This window comes from Pholis gunnellus (assembly GCF_910591455.1).
Source record: "Pholis gunnellus genome assembly, chromosome: 19".
Classification (NCBI taxonomy): domain Eukaryota; kingdom Metazoa; phylum Chordata; class Actinopteri; order Perciformes; family Pholidae; genus Pholis; species Pholis gunnellus.
Genome location: NC_136546.1, coordinates 7,475,061 through 7,498,567, shown reverse-complemented (window position 1 = coordinate 7,498,567; position 23,507 = coordinate 7,475,061). Strand labels below are relative to the sequence as shown.

The 23,507-nt window shown below is 38.3% G+C and overlaps 1 protein-coding gene and 1 long non-coding RNA gene across 2 annotated transcripts in view; one reads left to right on the top strand and one right to left on the bottom strand.

Moving 5' to 3' along the window:
- The window catches only part of LOC306711883 (exostosin-1), a gene marked incomplete at both ends in the record, with an annotated part of 189,053 nt that overhangs the window by 82,731 nt on the left and 82,815 nt on the right, over positions 1 to 23,507 (top strand). The gene's annotated exons all lie outside the window — the stretch shown is intronic.
- LOC306711875 lies at positions 18,518 to 20,081 on the bottom strand. Its single transcript, XR_013767533.1, has 4 exons — positions 19,975 to 20,081; positions 19,773 to 19,873; positions 18,891 to 18,909; positions 18,518 to 18,793 (listed from the first exon to the last, which is right to left on the bottom strand). It is a non-coding gene; the product is annotated as an uncharacterized lncRNA (long non-coding RNA).

Sequence of the window (23,507 nt, the reverse complement as noted above, 5' to 3'; positions counted from 1 at the left end):
CACATAACACACTCCTACCTCATGGGTTATACCATGTGTTTGTGTGTGTGTGTGTGTGTTTGTGTGTGTGTGTGTGTGTGTGTGTGTGTGTGTGTGTGTGTGTGTGTGTTAGAGAGAGACAGACAAACGGAGAGAAAGACAGACATGAAGTGTGTTTCCATTCTCTTGTTTTTTAGCTTCTACATGAGTGGAAACAAAAAAAGAATGTAGGCTACGCTCGGCTGTGGTGAAAACTTGATGGATCGATTAAAGCACTATATGATCGAGTGCCGCGTATACTATACAGCTTAGAAAGAGATAACAACTGTATAGTGCTTGTTAGACTGACAGGTGGATGAAATGATAAAGATGATTTCTTGGACATTTTCCTCCGGTTTCAGCAGCTCTTAAAGTGGTCTGTGATCAATTGTAGGACAGAAGTGTGAACTGGCAGTGAATCATGGGAAGAGCGTCACATCACAACTATGCACACACTTTCCAAATACTGCAATTACCTCTCCAGCGGTGAGAGGTAATTGGCATCTTCGCTGTATTCGCCACATCATTCCAGAGTTGCTACGGAGCGCTGCGTGGAAGCCTGCTGATTATTTCAATCAGCCCTTTCAAACCTTGAAAAATGTCCATCAAGTGAAGTGTGATACTCCTGGGTTTTTCTTTTGATTTGAGAGAAGTAAACATGGTTTGAAGCATGTAACTTCCTGTGTGCTGGTTTTCTGTCGAACGAATAAATATCAGGACAGAGTGGACAGGTGGATGTCACAGTCCTAATATGTAACCTCACAAAATAATGTAGCTAGCTTGGATGATGTGCTACTTGGCTACTACCCTGCTCTCCACTTAGCCACAGTCGCCCCATCAGATTGAATTTGATCAGATCTTCACACTTTTGCTTTTGCGATTTTGGAAAGGCGAACAAAATTGACGCGACCCTCAAAACATGATCACAATGCCTGAATAAGAATATGCAGGGGATCCTTGTTTGAAATATTTGTTCATGTGTTTCTGTTAAAACAAACTAAAATGGACTGATATAATGTTTCCTCTAAACAATTGATAAGTGACGCTCCTATGTAAACCTCTACTTTAATCAGCCAGAGTCCGGGTTGAACGAGGATTATAAATTACAAAACCCCAGAAGTCTCTCTGCCAAGAACGAAGTTCTGCGAATGCACACATCTCATCGAATTTTGAACATATTTCAGCTTGTGTTTTGTTTTTTAGAATTAATATTTGAATGTCATGCAAGGCCAATGCTGACAAAACGACATAACACATATACTGTATATATTTTTTTAATTAAAGAGGAGCGGAGGAGGGTATTTTGTCTCTTGTGTGTTAAATGTGAAAATGCAAAGCCGGAATTGTTTGATTTCATTCTCTCAGGTTGCTAATGAAGTACTTTACTTCATGTATTCCATTATTAGACAGGACAACAGGGAGTAAAGGTGACACAAGAAAGTATTAAAACAGAGAAGAGAGAGGAAATATAGGCCGAGTAGAAGGACAGGAGCAAGGAGGAGGAGAGGCAAGAAGTCAAAGAAGCATTTCATCAAACGTAATTTGATGTCTGCAACTCTACAAATATGTGTCTAAGGTTGCCATTTGTGTGTCAGCGGGCGCGCAAAATATGTTCCGACAAAAATCCTGAAGGAAGAACCGAGTGTTATCCGTATCAGCTCCGCATTCCCAGTGTTTCTGAGGCTCTAATTTTAGTGGACACTCTTATCCGGAGTTGCAACGTTGAAACATACAACACACAAGAAGTCTAACACTTCAAGGACAAGCACAGGGGACAATAGGAAGCCAAACTAAGAAGAAGGGAACATATTTATTCAGTAGAATAAAGAGGAACCCAAAGGCATCTCACTCACTGTATTGTTGAATTTGCTCGTGAGGAGCACAGACATCCTGGACAAAAAGGCTCGTCATCTGTCTTCATTCATCTCGCTCTGACTCATGTTAGTGTCCAATTATCGCTCCGCAGTTTGTCTTCATTCTGCTCGAGGAGACTTAAAGGGTGGGAGCGAGAGAGAGAGAGAGAGAGAGTGTGATGTTGATTGAGTGATATTAAATAGAAAACGTACAAACAGTAGTTGAAAGATGTGGTTACAGATTCAATGAAGGACTGAAGTGAGGAGGACAGAGAGAAGTGAATACACCGAACTGGTCCTGTCACTGCACTCTACTAACTTTATGACACACTCAAACATACTGCGTGTTCTCAACAAGTACTCTAAATGAAATAATAGCTGCTGGGAGTCAGAGCCGGCGGCCATGTTGAGGAAGAAGAAGAAGAAGAAGAAGGAGGCAGAGGAGGAAGATACAAAGAAGGAAGAGGAGGAAGATGAATATCTTTAAAATCATTAGTCTCTAACCCACACAGCAAATTGGCTGAGTTGATGTTAACTCACAACGTTTAACAGTAAGGGAAGTTTATGATCTCGGTGAGCCACCTGCTGAAGGAGAAACCCACGACAGTTTCTCAATGGGGCTCACCAGGGCTGCATGTAAAGGCATGTGTCAATCATTCTGAAAACTGTAGACAAAATGGAGATATCTGTAATTTATTTCAATACATATTTATAGATATATGCTCTATTTCCATTGACTGCAATAGCTTACACAGTGATTGAAATGTAGTTTTGAAAGAACTGTGGGCTCAATTGTTGATAATTCAAAAATCTGACCTGAATCTTTGTGGAGGTAAGTCTGAAGATGCAGCGAAGCAAGTTTGGTGTCAATTTAGCAAAATATGTGGGAGGCGATAGATTAAATTAGTTTTACAGTTTTTGAGAAAAACAGAGTGATGTACTTTATCATTTTTGGCAGCTTAAAGCATCTGAACATTAGTGCTCACTTGGGCTTACATTTTGGTGAAAGTGCTATCATGAACGGCTGATGTGTTCTGGATTTTCAACTTAAACTTTGGCTGGTTAGTGTAAACCAGTTGAGGAAATCTAGCATGGGACTAGAAATGTGTGCAAAGTCTGGTTCATTGGCAGATTTCCTAAAGGAGCAAGAAGAAGAAGAATATTGGCAAAGACGAGCGGGACTGGCAGCAGAGCCGCTGGCCGGCTCCTAATGACATATTATGTTGTTTGTCCATGCCCTCTAGAACAACACGGAGCAAGTGTTTTCTGATCTGTGGCCCCTAACAGTTGGATACAACATAATGTGTCTGTTCCATACAAAACCAAATCACTGCTATACTTCTCTGTTTTATGATGTTGCATGCTCGGGTTGGATTAGATTTAGGTACAAAACCGACTTGGTTAGGTTCAGGACAAAATCATGGTTTGGGTTAAAATGAGTACTTTGTTCAGGGTATGGAACATTTGTGGTTTGCGTGAAGCAGAGGAGCATCATAAAACATGCCATTCAAACCCCACAGAAACAAAATAAAACTCACCAAAGCCATCGACCTTCCACTGTTCCAGCAATTTGGTTGAATTAAACCCTTACATCAACAAGGTTGGATTTTAAAATGTGCCGCCCCACCAAGTGTTTTTCACAAGGTTGGATCAACCTCATCACACCAATGATGCCACCCTGAAACACGACGGTAAAATGAGCCACCAAATACAAAAGAACATTATATTGCAGCCACCTCTGCCTCCATCCGTTCTACCTGGCTTATCCGGTGGCCAGGTCACAGGCTCAGGAGGCTCAGCAGGTTGTTCCAGACGTTCTCTCCCCAGCAGAATGTAAGGACATGATTCACCACAATATGTGGCTCAACACAAGCAGGCATGTAACGTGCCTTTTCTGTATTGTTTTCCCTTCACACTGACACAGAGACAGTACATGGTCCCTGTATCGCTGCATGTTCAGATGAGCTTGTTTTTTTGGAATATTACCCGCTCCCCCGGCTACATCATCTTTATTTTTTTCCTTGCAATGGCTCTGATATGCCGTCATACCTTTTTTGCCTTAATGATAAAGTAGTTCTCCCCAAATTAACTGCTCAAATATGGGAACGCAGCAGGTGCGTAGTCCTCAGCCTTTGAAAGATGTAAAATGTCTTTTGTGGTTCTTTTTTGTATTGTATTGTATTGCAAATATACTGATCACATTATGAGATCCATTCAATTTACAGTAAAGTGTTTTGTACACCACATCAGCCTTTTGGCATCTGTAATGGAGGGTTCAGGTGTTGCAGCATGCTCACTTTGCAGTTTTCAGCGTATAACAGGAGGAACGTGAGGATGACATTCCCCTGCTGCATGTCTGCCCTCGACGGACACTGTTTCGCTCAGATCAGCAGATCAACCCCTGATCACTTTACATAGGGCGGTATTGTAACTACCGTAACTGCACAAACACACACACACACACACACACACACACACACACACACACACACACACACACACACACGTGCACACACACACACACACACGTGCACGCACACACATCTGTAGCTCGTCTCAGGTCAGAAGATGATCTGCAGGAGTCTGCTGCCCATCATAGCTGCATTGATTTCCTTTCTCCTGTGTCAGGGCTGTCTTGTCAACAGACTCCTCCGAGCATGGAAGATGAATTATTCACAGGACGGCTCTGCCAGGATCTGTAAATAAATACTTAACTAATATTACCCCCCCCCCCCACAACCCATAGGTCTCAGTTTACTGTGAGGGGGAATGAAGAGAGCAGCAAATCCTGCCCTAAATACACATTTTCATTCATCCATATTGGAATCTGCAAAGTGTTTAATAGCTGGCTTATATTTGTGGTGACACTGGTGTTGCCGCACCTCATCATGTACGCGCTGGAGTCTGGCTCTTAATTCATTCAATTGATCCTCAATGATGGCACTTACATTTGTGTTTCTATCATTTAGATACGTTTTTATTTTTTAAACATCAAAGGCAATTTTATTAGCTTGATTTTTTTGTATTTTATTGAATGAATTATTAGTTGTTAATGTGATTCATTAATGCTATAATCTTTTTTTCATGGTGTAATTTTATGTCTATCATTGTGGCATTTTTCTTCATATCTTTAAGAACTGGGCAAAAGAAGGCTTAATTTCTCTTTGGATGAGCTGTACATTACATACATTTTGGTTGTTTTTTGTGACACATTGTTGCAGGTTTTAAAAATAACTAGAACAGAAATAACAAATGTGCTCTCTCCACAGGCTTTCATTCTAACAAATGGTTAGACACAGTTTTTTTTTAATATTAAATCAAAAACCCAGCGAGAGGTATTTTGTGATGCTAAATTAAGCAAAAGCAATCGAGAGCAAGGAAATCACATAATTTGACTGTGGAGTAGCTCTAATTACACTAATGGAAACTGTCTGAAACATATATCTCCCTATTTTTCGGTGGCTTTACTGTGAAATCCTCTCGAAAGGCGTATATGCAACATACCTGGGAATACTACACCAAACATTTCTTGCAGTTTTGCCTAAACGTTGCTCTGCATGATAATGATGAAAACCCCAATATCAAACCTGGACTGGAATAATACATAATATCCAAAAATCATACTGATTTTGAAATAGTAATGTAGTTACTTAACCTCAATTAAAGTACAACTTTTTGAGGCACTTGTACTTTACTGAATTATTTCCATTTTCTGTTGCTTTCTACTATTCCTACTTTCAGTTATCAATTATTTGACAACCATAGACTGTATATAAGAAGTGGACATAGTCACCGTGACGTCACCCATTGGTTTCTGGACTGCTGTTTTGAAGGCAGCGCAAGTTTGGCGTTGTTAGCCGTCGCCATCTTGTATTTTTGCAACCAGAAGTGACATGAGAGGGTGGAGCTGAGGTCAACCGAATGCTAAATAAAAGAGGAATTTTTATGTAACCAAAATGTTACAATTAACTTTTATGACCTCAAAACACACTGTGAAAGGGTTAAAGTTGTAAGACGAAAACACGGACAACTCCCAGGCTGGACAACGCTGTGGTACCCACCTGTCAATCACAAGGTTGCCACGCACTAAAGCATAGTTCATCTTCTAATTGACTCTAAATGGACCACCATTTCCTAAATTAATTTCATGCTGTATTGAAGAAGACTTGACACTAGCGACAGACCATAAACGCATGTTTACAATCTTTACTGAGGTAATAAATCAAGTGAGAAGTAGTCATTTTCTCATAGACTTCTATACAATCAGACTTATTTTTGCAACCAGAGGAGTCGCCCCCTTATGGTTATTAGAGAGAATGCAGGTTTAAGGCACTTCCACATTGGCTTCACTTTTCAGACCCAGAGGTTGCAGCCTGTCTAACTTTAGTTACTTCACAGATTTAGATTAATAATACAAAAGATAATCAACAAACAAATAACCTCAAACCTGTGACCACACCCAACATCACTGTGATGTCACGGGGTACTGGAGTACACATGCACGTCACTGCCTTTTGGATACACCAGGACAAGTAGCCCTGAGTTTACCAGTTTACTGCACAGCCACCTGCCCGTTTCGACGCCCTGTCTGAAAAGGTCAAGTGTCAAGAGCCCCATGATGTCCTTTTCAGGCCAAAACCATTTTCTCCAGAGTTTCAGTCTGTCAATCTTCTATATTTTTTCTGTACTCAACTCTATGTACCCAAAAGGTCATCCTAGTTTATTTTAACTTGCCTTTCAAATCCTCCACTCTAGTGTAAAAGGGAGACACTACAGGTGAATTGGGGGAGCGTGTGCCTGCGGCCTGTGCTGTGGGGCCTGTGGGGTGCCCAGTGCATTTTATACTCTGAGAAAATCACTTACTTTTTTTTCGCGATGATTTCAATTTGCACGCAGCACCTCAAGTAGCGAGCCGTATAGAAGACATCATGAGAGTAATGTAAAAAAAAAATGAACACACTAAGCAGACTTGATTACTGTGAGCAAATGTTTCTCTCCCAAGATTTTGTGATCCACATGATCACTGTAACCATGATCACGATAAACCGTTTCAACCGGTGTCCTCATGAAACTTCCCCAGTCATCTTACCGTTTCTTCAATCGTTTTATTTAGTATTACAAGTTTTCTGAAATGCTATGGTTAGATATGCAAAAGAGTCATTATGTTATAAAGAATATGGACTTATTTTCATACGTTCACTTCAGAAATATCTGAATATTGGATAAAGCCAGGTTCAACATTCTTGTTTCATTTTGTTAACGTCTTAGAGTCAAAGGTTTGGGTAGCTCTTGTTATCACTCCATAAATCAGATAAAACTGTCGACAGCCCAAAAAAACAAACAATTTACTTCATGCGTTTAGCAAATACATTTAGTATAAATCAGTCTATGAATGACAGATAGGAAGGAAACTGAAAAGTCTGGTGTTTGTAAGTGCTACTGAAGTGGAGATTTCTGCCTCAGTGTTTGAGAAGAAAAAGGGTTCAAAACAAACAAACATACCAATATATATTACCATGAAACGTCCCCAGTTTATTAGGACATTTATTGTTTATCACAAGTTTTCAGATGTTTTATGTTTAATATGCAAATAAGGCATTATCTATTGCTAACATTTTGCGAGTTTAGGAGAAATCTACAGATGTAAATATACAAAGTGGTAAAATAAATCCATAAATGTGTACTTTGGACGTTTTCTTTCCACTAGTTTGAGTGATGACTAAACATGTTTTTGCTTGTATTCGCTCAATTAGTTCATCTCGTTTTCTCGAGATTCGAAAAGCATTCGGTAAGTACAGTTGAAATGCAACACGCGGCATCCCACTGAGTGGGATTAATGCCTGTGTGAGATTGTCTCCATTCAACAAAGAGGCGGTCATGTTATTGCTGCGCTTCATAGGTTTAATCCTGCGGTGTGAAGCAGCACGTCCTAACCCCCATTTGTGACTGTCTCTCATTTTATGAGTTTTGGATTAAAAAGAATCTGCCGTGTTGGGTTTGCTGCATTGTGAGGAGGTTTGTAACCAGATCACTGGGATCACAGCTATTTCTCTGTTCGACTTCCACTTTGATCTGAGCAGACAGCTCTTTCTCTCTCTCTCTGTAAGGATTTGTTGGATTGACAGAAGAAAAGAAGTGAGTCTAGTCTGCTCAGTGTGTCTCTCTTAATGCCTCGCTCAGGCACTTTATCATATAAACAGGACCACTTTAGAGACGGGGAGCCGAGATTCTTGTTACCAATGGTTAACTCGCCGTCAGTGAACCGTTACAAGCGTGTGTGTGCGTGTGCGCATCTGCCTGTGTGTCTTCATATGTCTCTTCTTTTGCGCATTAGGGCTGCAGCTTGCGATAATTTTTCATTTTGTCTTCATGTAAATGTCAGAAATCCAGTTCCATAAGGAAAGCACCGGAGGACTGCAGGTGTTGATGTGTAGCTCTCACTGCATTACCAGTGAAGTCGTTGAAGTGGTTAAGTGTCATTTTTTTGAAAGCGCCACATGAAGCTCAGTCAAACCAGGAAGCAGAATCTAAACAAGCCTTCAACTTTTAATGGTTTTACTCAGCGGGGGGGGGCTGCTATGTGTTTATATACGTATGTGTGTAGCTCAAGGAGGCTTTTTCTCAGCTCAAGAAGAGTGGACGTAACAAAACGGAGCAATGACTCATTTGTCACTGCTGAGTCATCAGCTTTGCAAATCATTTTCGTAAACGCTAAAAACATACTTCTCCTCTTAGTCTCCTAAAAATTGTGAGATGTCTAAAAGTCAACGCTGAATTATTTTAAATTACGTGTGCTACTTAGTAACGTAACAAACATTATTTTAAGCCAAACCATGATTTTTGTTTCGTTTAAATTGACATTCATCAGAAAACATATAGTTTTGTTTGCTGAATTTCAACAAAGTAGAATACAGCTTGAAGCTCTGCCGTGAAGGTACTCTTCTGCTTCCTTATGTCATTCAAATAGATAGTTGGTGTTTACTACCTTTCCCATGTGATGTTGCAAGAAAGTAAAGGAACATCCCCCCTTCAACAGGACGAGGAGAAATGTTGTATCACACATCAGCTGAAGAACATTTCACCGTTGATACCTTCACAACCTGCAGTTTTCCTTGGTTCAAATAAATAAACACAGGCAAGAAAACAAATCCATCAGCCACAAACATTTCAGTCAGGATGTCTGAAAGAAAATAAGCAGGGTTTTTATTCAGGACCTCGAGGCAGCGAAACAGACAATTTGAAGGGCCACATATATTTGATGTGTTTATAGATATTCACTGTGTATATCAGTCTCTTTATAATGCTTGTTTGTCAGCTGCCTACCTGTCAAACTGTCTGAGAGAGAGAGAGAGAGAGAGAGAGAGAGAGAGAGAGAGAGAGAGAGAGAGAGAGAGAGAGAGAGAGAGAGAGAGAGAGAGAGAGAGAGAGAGAGAGAGAGAGAGAGAGAGAGAGAGGTGTAATTGTTCTGGGGGATTTTATCCACAATTGGCGACTACTTGGGAGATTGGTGACATCCACCATATTGATCGGTACACACACACACACACACACACACTCTTTTCCTTGCACTCCTCTTCCTCACCACATCTGCATCTGTCCATTTCAATGTTTTTTCTCCATGGCCCAACCTCACATGTAGGTGGCGTTTACGTTCTTTTGTTAGATGCAGCTCTCAAGGTGACATGAACAACAATCCGCAGGGCGACTTCTCTGAATGAAAGGCTGCATTGGGGCGAGCGGTATTTGAGCCATCTGCAAACGTGTGACTGTGTTCATACACACAGCAAGAACTGTACACATTGTGGTCATTTAGTTAGATGTTATCAGCAGCACATCTGGTTGCTGACACACAACAGCGGGCGTTAACAAATTATAAAGTTCCACCTCCAAACAAAGTAATCAGGTTAATAATAATAATATGTGTGTAAAAGCACGAAGTGCATCTCAGTCCTCAGACCTTCATCGGGTAAAATGAATATAGACGATATGTGTCTAGTGCGTGTTAACAGCCGTGTAGGATTTCTTTGGTCCAGCTATTTGTCAGATGTTTTTCATACTTAACATTAAATAATAAAAATATATAATATTTGTTTGTATTGATATATTACTGACTATTCATTCATGACATAATATTGTCATAAATAAATGAGATAAGGACGCACACAAACTTTAAATTACAAAAGCAGTAACCTCAGTGTTTCAAGGACATTGCTTTACATTTAGGTAAAAAAAAAGAAGATATATATGCATCGCTTCATAAAGTCGAACCTTGATGTTGTGATTGTTGCTATTATTACTAATTTGGAGTGAGTTAGAGGAGGAGGCTGAGAGGGATCGTGATGTTGTTCCTGTGCTGAAGCTTTTGTAATTGATGACGTATTTTTCCATTCTTTCTTGTTTGCCCCGTGTGACTTCTCACACCAGGTGTGTATTAAGAGGCCACTCCAGATCAAGAAAACAATTTATTTGTTATTTTACTGTACGTACAGAGCTCTTTCCCCCCAGTATGATTCTCAACAAACTGCTTTGAAATAAAAGTAATTTTAATTTAGAAATTTAAATGCAGGACTTTTGAAACATTTCAATAATGAGCTACGCATCGTCTATTTCTTTCCTTATTGATTAATATGTTGACTATTGTGGAAATTATTCGATTATATAATGCTTATAAAATATCAGAATATTAAGAATAATAACCATAATTTCTCATCTCTTCAAATTGCTCAAACATCGAACAGCGAAGCATCTGTATGTCGAAGGTTTTTTTCAAAACCACACTACTGTTATTGTTACACCTGATCTTCAACAGCTTCTATGAATGGTGAACGTCTGTAATGCGAGGAAGTGAGAGGGGAGTCGCCTGACTCTCCGATGCGGCCGGAATCATATCGACAGAACTGTCATCGAGACGTGGAGACCTCTCTCCACGCATTTGATATGCAGATGTCGGGATCCACGCTGACTACATGACTGTCTCCGCTCTCCCTCACATGCAAGTGACGTGTCGACAAAGAGTGCTCCCATTTCACCCACGCCCATCTTTAACCTTGATGCTGATCTGTGTTTGTGTGTGTGTGTGTGTGTGTGTGTGTGTGTGTGTGTGTCTGCCCTCTGTCATAGCTCCTCTATTATTTATCCTCTCTGTCTGGGTGTGTGAGGCCAGCAATCGCCTCTAGGTAAACAACCACTGCCAGTGACACGGTTGACCCTCAGACACACACGGTAAAAAAAAGGCAAACACACATACCTTTCTAACCTCATCCGTCCTCTGACCACATCTCATTTCCAATCAATATGTTTTAAGCGAAGCCCCATCTGCCCAAAACAAACTTTGCCCGATCGGTTGGCGTGTGTTTGTTTTATTCTATGGGTGGGTGGGGGGGATACAGGTGTCATTTTCAGGGTTGCTCCGTGATGCCCTTTGGGTTGTTTTCAGGCGACTGTGAGAAAAGATCAATCATCCCTATCTTTGACACCTCAGTCTGCCTGGACTCCTCTCTCTGAGGCTAAACTTGCTGATTTAGTGAAGGGAAGAGGCAGGTGGTTTACTCACATGCAAAATATTAACCATCAATAACATCACATTGGAAATGTATTGGTTTGAACAAATCCTCGTGTAAAAAAAGCATCTATGCGCACGTTTTAATGGTCTCGTGAAAGACAACGAAGCGGCAGCTCATTTCTTTCAGCTCATTATTTTGGGTTTATGGCTTTGCGGTGTAAATATAAGACATGTTGTTCACGCTATCATAAACTACAATGCACCCTGTTGGTTTGGCAAATTGGCACCATTAAGAGAATGCCGAATTAGCTATTAGCACTTCCTGTTTGTGACGTACCCATGGATTTACATTCAACTATCGCTGGTTTACTTTCATACTGAAGGAAAATTAATAAACGTGAAGATTGTCAGGCAAGTTCTGCAGTCAAAGGGGACGTCTTTTTTTATGATTTCCAAGTGGTTTTATGGAAGTATAATGATATACTCATGTAATGTGAGTAGCTACTTGAATGGAGATTCAAACCACCGTATGTGGAGAGGAATAGGGTCTTCTCCCAGTTTGTCTATTTGGTTTCATTTTCTGAAGATTAAAATAAAATAAGCTCACGCTTTATTAAAATCGTGATTAACGTACACTTATACATTATTCACTGCTCACAGCGCTCGTCTGGAATCAGTCCTATTTTTATCATATCCATGTCTTTTAAAGCGGTGAGGAGAAAACACATGACATAAAGAAGCTTCAGTAGATAGAGACACTACAGCCTTAATTGCTCATAAGAACATATACTGTATATACGTATGACGTAATGCATAGCTTTCATGTAGTGATGACTTCTTGTAGAGTAGTAATGTAGCTTGATATACAGAGTCATTTTGGCAAAAAAAATAGAGCATGTCTCTGGCATTTGAATTTCACTTTAGCTGTCATTAATAAATATAGTATATAATATATATATATACATAGTTAATAAATCAAGTGAAAATATGGTTGTATGCCTTCTGTGGTATCAAACAAACACACATTCTGGAGACTCATGCTGCTCACATTTTCATTCATCAGGATGAGCAGTGCTTTAAAATTCAGCACTTAGAAGACGGAGTATCTCCAGAGTCGCCATTATATTATTATCTTGCCACTAAACACAATCTAATAATAATTTTAAATAATCTGTACATTAATGACAATCTTGAGTGTCATTAATGTACTAATAATGTCGAAGATATTATATATTATTTACTATATGGGCAAATAGTGGATCTATTTAATATATGTATATTGTTATATTGTTATATATGTGTATACGTTATACCTGTGTGGATCTACGCAGAGAGTCATCTGTACGACAGCTACAGTCAGAAAATTAACCAACAACTATTTTGACAACTGATGAATCATTTTAAGTACATTTTCAAGCAAACTGCCAAATATTTGACTGTTGCAGCTCCTCTTACATTATATCACATTTAATATATTTGGCTGTTGGACTGTTGGCTGTACAAGAAAAGACAGTTAATTGTAATGAATATTTTTCTCACTTGATGTTTTATAGAGCAAATTATTAATATATTAATTAACAAAGAAATCGGCTCATACATCACAAACGTTCACTAGTCGAAGCCATAATCTGTGATCTGCACCCATCCTTCAACCACTTGTGAACATTGTCATTGCTGAGTGGACATTGTGATTCTTCTTTTAACATTCATCCATCATGCAGTGATTGTGAATAACATGAATCGTCGTGATTATGAATTATTTCTTTTTGCCGTTCATAATTTCGATCAATGTTATAATTTTCTCTTTGACAGAGACATCAACCATACCGCCTGCCAGAATTACGTAATCCCCAAAGACTCGTGATTCTTTATCATTGACACTCAGAAACAAACCCAAGTGCACCGGAAGAAGTGATCACACCAGCTGATCAGATCTACCAACGTTAATCTAACCATTTACCCAGGACTGAATCAAAAACATTATTCTTCATTAACATTGACAATCTTGGTATACAATTACAGGAACGTATTCACTTAAAGAAAACCACTTATCTTTTTGCATTACAGCTTTATTCAGCAGGACGGTTTGCATATATATTTTAGCATTTTTTTCAAAACCAATTGCAGAGGCACCGAAAATCACTTCTCATCTCAAGTGCTTCATGTAAACGCAAGATTACAGGTTTGTTTAATCATCCGTTTGTTTCTTGCATTGCAAAGCAGAAAGCTCGGGCTCGAACCATGTTTTCAGGATCAACTGATTCAGTCCTGCAAATATGGCTGATCTTCACCCTCGTCCACTTGGTCGCTTTGTTGGTCCTGCAATCTGTACCTAGTTTGAGAAGGCAATTACAGATATTAAATAACTTTTACAATCACAAAATGAAAGAAATTCAATGAATCCAGCTTCTGAAATATGTCTGCTTTACTCTCTATTATTTAACACATTTAATATGAATTGATTTTGAATAAGTTGGACAAAAACATGTTTTTGAAGACATTCATTTGGTGAAATAGTGATGGGTATGTTTCTCTCATATGTAACATTTTGTAGATCTTGTAGATCAAATGATTATTAAATTAATGAGATTAATTAGATGAACCGATAACAGAAATAACAGGATTTTTGGGGGTCAGTTGTTATAAATCTAAACAATACACACACTTTTCCTGCATTTGTTGCAATATTTTCAACTGTCAGAAGTACTTACCTATGGGCCTTCGCTCTGTTTCTGTGTACTAAACAGACAAAAAGATGAAAATTACATTATATCTTGTTATCATAGTCAGTCAATTTATACATAATTTTTTTTGTTTTCCAATGATCACATTAATGATGCTCTCTTCACTTTGGGTTAGGTTTAGCGCTTTGCAGCAAATACAGCTGAGATGTCGGGACTAAATAACAGATTTACTAAAACCCAGGCCTGTAAGTGAAGCTCTTTATAGCAAACAATTGAGAATGTGATACTCATGCTTAATTCATATCAAATCATAGGTCAGAATTCAACACAGAATGCATGTAAACTTATGATTTACTTCTATATCCCATCCTGGCAGCTCTGGCTGCAGCTTTGGCCCCGCTCCATACAGATCTAAAAAAACACTCCCCGGGTTCGGCCATGAGGACGACCAGCGTCAACACAAGAAAGATCATAACGCACTTCATCCTGAAAAACAAACACACATCCAGTGTCAACTTTATAACATGATAACACAGTAAACCGCGACCTTGCACTTTCATGTGTACCGCCATATAATCCACACTCTTACAGATATATTTTTCCTTTACTTATTCTTAATTTTCTGTCTTTTGTAGTTTAGTATACATTGCATGTAAGTTTTCTTTGGTTCTAATGTCTTTCTTTGTGTGAATCCACATCACATTTCCTAATGATGCTGCATTTAGTCAAGTAAAAGTAAAATGAAATATTAATGTTTTACCTTTCCGCTGATGGAGTCAAACGACTGGTGTCAAAGAGAGCAAAGTAAGGCAGTTGTTGCATCTACAGCCAATGTGACATTTTGTACTCAACAGTTGTACCAATCATGTTGGGTGGGTGGGACAAACGTCAGTTCCTCAGTATGAGTGTGGAACTTAGCAGTATTGCAAATTTCCGTTTCTTATTTACCAAGTTCAAGAGGTGACAAAGTGGTTTGACTTGAGATTCATCTTCCATCTGCAGGGAGGCTATGTGAACTGAACAAACCTTACTGTAAATGTTATCTGCTGTTATAATATTGCCGTTGTTGTAGTGCACACAGGGTCCAATAAATAGCCCACATGAACAAATCACCTTTTATGTGTCTGGATACCTAAATGAACTTTAGGAATAATGTTGCTTAAATGAAGGCTTGGATTTCTAGATTTGCTGTGTTTTGGTATTCGACCATTTAAAAAAAAGAAAGGGGTCAAGGGTCAAATCATGGTAGAAAGTCTTAAACATCTAATATTTGGTATTTTTTGGGGATTTTTCTATTTACTACCCCACCATAAAATCTCTTGCAACATTCGCCAACCTAAACAGATGTCTTTGAATGGCCTCGTCAGAATGTACAGATGCACAATTACGTGAGATTATTTCATTAAACCGCAGTTATTGACAAAATAAAATCACCATTTGATGAAACAAGCCATAATGTCACACATATTGTGGCATCAAACATTTGTAATACTTAAAAGTGGCTCAAAGTGTCTGTGACTGTGGACTTCATGACTAAATGTCACCAATGGAATTCGTGCCTCATAACTGTAGGATAGGATACGATGACATGTGTTAATCCCCTAATGGGAAACTAGTTTGCCACCATAAACAAAGACAAACAAAATACATTGACATAGACACAATAAACACAATAAGTCATCAACACCACAGTTAACACCAGGCGGGGTCATTAAAGGGAAATTTATAGTTCCACTGCTGCAATTATAGTTGTCGTAAAATTGCATTCACATTGTCCACTAAAATGCTGCAGGAACAGAAGACGTCGTCAACCTTCCAGTGGAGCATTTTGGAAATAGGAGCCGGTTGTGTCGATGTTTTTAGAAAAGGAAGAAATGCAGCTTTTTTTCAAATAAACAACATATTGTGAAACCGGTATGACTAAGGCATGTGAGAAAACCATTCGAGGGAAATGGTCAACATTCTCACGGTTTTGCTAACGATGCTGCAACATGCTAGCTGGACGGTGGGAAGTGTGCAGATCTTATCAGATGTGAAGTCACAGTGACAGTTCAATAACATTTATCAGCCATCAACACATTGATGCGGATCAACAGTTTGACACACAACGCCCGAAAGTTCACACGAGACACCCATGGGAACTTCGTGTAAGTTCAGTCGCACCCACAGTATACTTACTTTAGATCAAGCCTGGAAAGGGTACGGCCAAACCAAGGGAGGAAATTATTAACTACCAGTTGCATATATGTGTTCAACAATGAAGTGCCGATGGTCATTTAATGCAATAAAGTCCAGACGATTTATAAAGGGTGCGCCAATAAATCAAGCGTGTTTTATTTTTTACTTACTCAGAACTTGCACACACCACAATCAGAGAAAAGTCTGAATTGTATCAAAACTTCACTTTCTGAGAGTTATGATCTGGTTCTGTGTAAAACTCACAATCACATTTCCAGCATGAATACAAACCAATGCAGCAGTTATGATACTGGAGGCAACACAATGGAGTTGTTGCACATGCACCAATGCTTCTGCTGGTGTTTTGGGCCTCAAATCTGTTCCCAGTCCAGTAAAAGAACAGCCCTGATTCTGCCCCTAGATCTACCCTGACCTGAGGTCAGTCATTTTGTCTTGATTTTTGTTAGTGGGAATAAGAGAAAAGGAGGAATTCCTGCCTTCTGCTGTGCAGTACTGTCCCTTCTCAGTTAATCTATGCAGTTTTGAGAGTTGCCCTTGTTTGTTTACACTAAACCTTGTCGTGCTGTGTCATCATGACTATGTGCTGTATACGATACACATCCTGATTTCAGAGCTACACTGGAGTTTAGTTCTTTTTAGATCATACAGCAGTAGATTGTGAAATATACACAGTTTTCAAGATAATAACATCTCTTTTTGTTGAAAAAACATGTGTGGGTTAGGAAAAAAAAGTATATTAGTTGTACATTAAATAATTAGAATTGGTGGGGAGTGTTATGCACTGCTGCCTCACAGCAAGGACATCCTGAGTTTGAACTGCGACTTTTATTACTCGATGTTCACATGGGTTTCCTCTGGGTGCTGTGGTTTTCTCGCAGGTATTTTCCTGCCGCTGCCCTTGATCAAGGCACTGGCCTCAGATTTAGTCCCCGGGCAGCCACAACACTGTGGCTTCCAGATGCTCCTAAATAGGGTAGGTCAAGTGCAGAGTATAATGTACCAACTTTTCCCTTAGTATGACTTCACTAAAAATATCTAAGCAGCAGGGACCAAATACTTGTTTGCCTTTAGACCCTCATTGTGTTGGTGTAATGTCAGGACACAACTTTGCACTGGACATATTATACGTCTTTGTGCTCATGTTCGCTGTAGCTTCATATTCAGTTTCTTATGCTAAAAATATGTGCTGTTTTTATTTGTGGTTTTGACCCATGAAAAGTATTGGTGTGCATCTGTCTATTGGTGAATGAATAAGTGAAAACGATGCATTGGTGGTTCTGTTGTCCCTGGTTCTGACCCATAATCGTTGTATTTGTAATGTTTATACCACTGGTTCTTTGGTGATGGTGTTACATTGATCAGATACATGACGTCCTTGTTCAAGTCAAGGAAAATATGTATTTCCCTCATTGGATGTGTCTTTCGGATAGAATCCATTAGAAACTCAGTGATTTATTATTACAAACTGAATCTGCTTTTAGTATAGAGCAGCAGGAGGCCACATTCGGCCACCAATGGCACTTGGTAACTTAACTAATGGCACTCTAGCTACGAGTGTACAAGAGAGTGTTTTTGAAATGTTGAAGTGGCCTCTCATCTGCATGCCAAATCACCTCTTTCACAGTCATATGCAGTTGCGCAGCCTGTTTTTTAAGCAATCTGCTAAGACCCGCCCTCTGATTGGTTTGCACCCATTGCCTTCTTCGCAGACTTTGTTAAGTTTATTGCTGATGAACAAGATTGGTGGAAGGTTGGTAGGGTTTGTGATTTCAACTAAGATGTGGGTGTTTTCATAAGGATGGCAGCCTTCTTGTATGTGCTCTCATAGATAGTTACAATCTGATTATGCATGAGATATATATATATATATATATATATTTATTTATTCATTTTTTGTGTATATATATATGTAAGAAGTACTGTTTGCACTTTCTGTTTCCCAAGAAAACGATGGAACAATGTTACTTATCGTAAATCTGCGCTGAATGTGTGAATACCATGCTATCAGCTTGTTTTCTTGTGTTTCATTGTCATCAAATGAGACAGCCTTGAGGCCAATGTACGTTAGCATATTATTATAATTAATTAGAAGGGAATAGTACTTGTGTATGCCTTTTTACTACATATTTTGATATACTTTTTTATATTTTAGTATTACTAAACTAGGTTTTGTCTTTAATTTGTCACCTATCTACCCAAATCTCTGTAAGGTAATTGTGTTGAGATGTCATGACTGTTAAGGCAATAATACACAATTCACATCATTTCCATTTGAATTTATTCAGATTTTTTCATTTAAATAATACAAGTGAGAAATATTTTGGCGAATTACAGATTGAGGATTTTTTAGCCCAGTGAGACTATTCAATATTTTTTTTTACGATGAAGAGCAAGAAGCATTTCTTTTCAGACAAAGTTTCAGAGTTGCTCTTTCAGAAGGACCGTCATAGACTCAGGCAAAAGCTCGCTCTCGGTCAAACGCACGTTCCAGCTCTTGCTGCTCTGCCAACGCCTCACCTCGTCCCTTGGTAATGAGTCTGATGGGTGGAGAGAGAATCGAGAGAGAGAGAGTTCAGCTCAACAAAGTAACAACTAATGCAACAAGAGCAGTTGTTAAATTATACAAGTCCTTACCTATGGATGGACTTGCCAACTAAATAAAACAGACAAGAGAAAATAACATTATTCACATTTTTCAATAACTCATTGGACACTTGCACATAGTGTATCTCCTACATTGGTGCTTGGTATTGGTGACATCTTTTGATAAGTGTCAAAATTACATAAGAGTTCTAAAATATATTATTAACATACTTATAATGCATTAGAATCTGCTTATAACACACCATCATTTTAATTATAAGCACTATAAGCACATTTGTAACATTATATACAACGCATTATAAAGCATTTTATATTGTGTTCTAGTGGCAAGTATCATAATACTATAATTATTGATGGTCATTCAGTGACATTTTTTTGCATTGATCAAAGTGTATTATCACATTTTTTAAATCCATTATAATCACTGTTATAATGCATTATACTGTGAATATCTGTTGCTCATAGTGGCTATTGTTTACTTTAAGCAAAGTGAAAAATGTAACATTAAATCTGTGCAGGAACAACACACAAAACACACTTTACTTAAAGCAAACAATGGCCACTGACTTACAGTGATTATAAAAGGATCAAAGTGTATTAAGATGATGTGAATTATAATATGCATCAATCATGAAGTATTAGGAAACATGACTTTATACATCATTATAAAATGTTTTTTAATGTGTTATGGCTATTATTTTAATAATTAGTTTTTACCACTATAATTATACAGTGCTATAAGCAGATTATAAGGCATTATATTTAAGGTTTTCGTTCCCATTCACATGGCTGTCAGAGAAAGTTATTTTCTATGTTTAACGAAAAGAGCCAAAATGAATTACACATGTGCAATTTCTGGTACGACATGTCAAAAATGTGAAAAATAAAAAAATAAAAATGATGTTTGCTTACGACTTATAAGTCCTCCAAAAATGTGGTGAAAAAAACACTCCCCGGGTTCAGCCATGAGGACGACCAGCGACAACACAAGAAAGAGCGTGATGCACTTCATCCTGAAAAGCAAATAACAAACAAATTACAGCCTGCCTTTGTCATGGATTTTACAAAGAGTGAAATAATTGTCAGGATAAATAAATAAAAATGAGATACTCACTTCTTTCCACAGACTGAGGGTAAAAGTCAAAAAGCTGTTATCAAAAGAGGCTAATAGAGCAGTGTGAGATACACAGGTGGTGCAAATCTGTTTGGGTTGGTAGAGACATGTCTCTTTTTATAGCGAGCGATAAATTCCCGTACTCATCATTTGTGCAGTGTTTTGCAATACAGGAAGCTCACTATTTTCATGGGAGTGTCAAACACAAAATGTCACATTTTTTTCTCATTATATGTTCACCTCTTTAATAATTGAGCTAATAATGTGTTTCAGCTGTAGATCTTAAATTGCACCTCGGCTGCGTCCAAAATCAGAATTGACTCAGCTGACCTGTACACTGGCATTGATTTCTCAGGCATACTTCACTCTATCAAAGCCAATTGTTTTTTTAAAATGACTGCTGACATGATGTAGTATGATTTGAGAGAGTTTAAGCCTAGGACAGCATAATTTCAAATCAATAAAGGTGATTTTTCTTTCAGGCGAACCTGACATTTTTTTATTTGAGCTGTGTGTTATAGTCATTCAGCATTAATTAGTAACATATACACTGATATGTACATATATATATATATATAAAAACTATCACAAGTGTTAGTGTTATAATTCCATTGAAATTATTCAAATAGACCTTGTAGTTAGTGAGATAAGCCCCTTAGAGTGTGGGTATGACATTTTCAAGCAGAGGTCTCAAAATAGGCCTAGAGTTCAAAAGGTTAAGAACATTTATTTATTCTCCCCAGCTTTATGTTGCGTTGACACCAAACGCGATGTGAATCTTTAGAGTCATTAGTGTTCATTTGCATCATTTGCTTCATTCGCGATAGACGCACCAGAGCGAAGGAGTAGCTTATCTCTATGGAAACCATTATCAACAAAGCCATTTATTTCCACCATCAACCATGGAACAAATACCCACTTTTGCTGTATTGTACATGTTGTGGAAGTCCCAAATATCCCAGGAAACTAAAGCCATCTTGTCTGGGTTCATAACATCATCCGGAGGCGCTCTGTGAATTGCATGTATCTAGCGAGCCACACGTCGGCTGGTTTACTACAGCTGTATGAACCCAAAATAAACAATTTAGCTGGGATTCAATTGCAATAAAGGGATAAAAAGGATGCTGGAATGATAATGATGCAGATTTGTAAAAAGTCTAAATTCATGTTTTGTTAGTTCTCTCCGCAAGACGACAAGCAAATAACTTTTTTAAAATACTTGTTTCCTCAATGGAGCTCGGATCGATTGTTGCTTAGGTTTGCCAACATTGTAGCTGCTCAATCAACCCTCAAAATAACGTCATACAGGCGTAAATATGGCAGCGTCGTTTATACCATGTGAATTATGCACGTACATTTAGACACATATCATATTTTTTTCCCCCATAGCTGATTGGCTTTCGCAAAACACAACAACACGCAAAATTTGCCTCATTCACGTATTCGCGCAAGTTTAAATTTTTCAACTCGACAATGAGGTGCAGTTTTTGGTCCCGGAGAGATGCATAGTTGACCTAATCTCAAACCTCAAAACCAAATGTATTCAACCCAAGGCCCCTTCCTCCCATCACTTCCTTAAAATGGATCATTCTTTAAAATAAATAAAAACATTTTATAATTTTTAATTTTGAAATGCAAATTTATTCAGAACAACTGGCATTCTTCAAAGTGAATTACAGAATTCACTTATCGATGACATCAAAGCATGTATATATTAAAAAAATGGTTGCCGCAGTTGATGGATACTTTTCGTTCTTATGTTGAAGAGCAGGCAGCATGCCTTTGATCCAATACATGGCTTTAGAGTGGCCCTCAGCCTAGTCGAAACTAGGGTTATCATTCTGAGCGTCGGCATCATCTGAACGTTTGGCCAGCTGTTCCTGCTGATCTTGCTGATTTTGGACCTTGCCAAAACTGATGGATGGAGAGAAGATTCAGCAGCAGAACATAATATTGTGAGAAGAGAAAAACGTATTGTAGTAGTGTTTGTATTAGTTTTATGATAGATGAATGATATCACATTTACAATAACAAAAGTTACTTTCACTTTAATAGTTATTGTAACACAAGTAGATAAGTATTTGCAAAAAACAATGGTAGAAGCATAGGTCCTTACCCATGGAGAAAATCGTGTGCTAAATAAAACAGACAAGAGAAAAACACAATTACCTTAACTCTTTTCTTTGTATCACAAAAACAGTAACCGTATCACAACAACATTTGTGTTTGTAGCACAAATTAAAAAATGTATTATGAACACACGGTATAATAGAGGGTTAAAGACATTCATTGTGCTCATTTGTCGTAAGTAATGCACATTATTTATAACTGTACATTCAATTGACATTTAAAATGTGCTGTTACTGTCATCCTGCTTCATAACAAATTGTAATGCCCATCTCTATGCGAATGATACACTTATTTATTGCTTTGCAAACACTGCACACTCAGCCACTGAAATCAAATAACAAACCTTTGAGAAATTTCTAGATTCTCTTTTTGATTTGAAATTAGTCGTGAATGCAAACAAGACTTCATATTTGCTATTCTCTAGAGCCGGAGATATTGCGGACAGTAGTTTGCATTTTACATCTCTGATTGGATATCGTGTTGACAGGGTCTCGGAGTAAAAATATCTTTGTATTTGAACATTTACGTTTCATTTTCACATTGATAAACATGTCACCAAGCTACGACAACAAAAAAATGTATTTGTATCGGTAATTTTCCTTTGTTCAGCAGGAAGCGGATAGTTGAGGCCATGTTCTTGTCTGTCTTATGGTGACGGTATCTACGTATAGACCACAGATTGTATAAAACGTGGATGTAGTCGCTTGGACCCATTGGTTTGTGGACTGCCGTTTTGCTTTATCGTCTATTTTACTCTAAAATCATGCTGTATTGAAAGCATTATTGCATTAGTGATAATGCAAGTTTAAGGCATTTCAGCATTGGCTTCACTTATCACACCCAGAGGTTGCAGCCTGGTACTCACTCCGTCCTAAGCTTTATTACCGGTGACAATTATTCTACTCATCATTGCATCTTGTATGAAAAGGTTGTTTGGGCATTTCATACAGTTTTATAAATTTGGAAAGCACTAAATGTCAACTTCTCATCATATATCACTTCCTAATTAAATTGGTCCTATAGTTATTATTTGTCTTGTTCAAGTGATGGGCTAATGCTTGAAGTCCTACGTGCAAAAACTACATTTGGAAAACTGCTTTTAGTTTTTGTGCTGCACACATTTGGAAAATTTGACAACACTCCTTAAAACTTAACACAATTGTACCTATAGGTCAATTAAAAACCATGATTACAAGGGACCCTGCTCTTGAACGTAACTGTTTTAAACTATGTTCTGTCTGGTCGTTATTTATTTATTTGCCCAGAAATGTATCTCTGTCAGTGTTATTAGTTACATGTCTGCTTTTCTAGATATGTTGTGTGAAAATATTTGCCTTAAAAAGGCCCATTGATTTCATTACTGTACCTCCACGGCCAACGTCGTGCCAAGAAGCTTCTCCGGG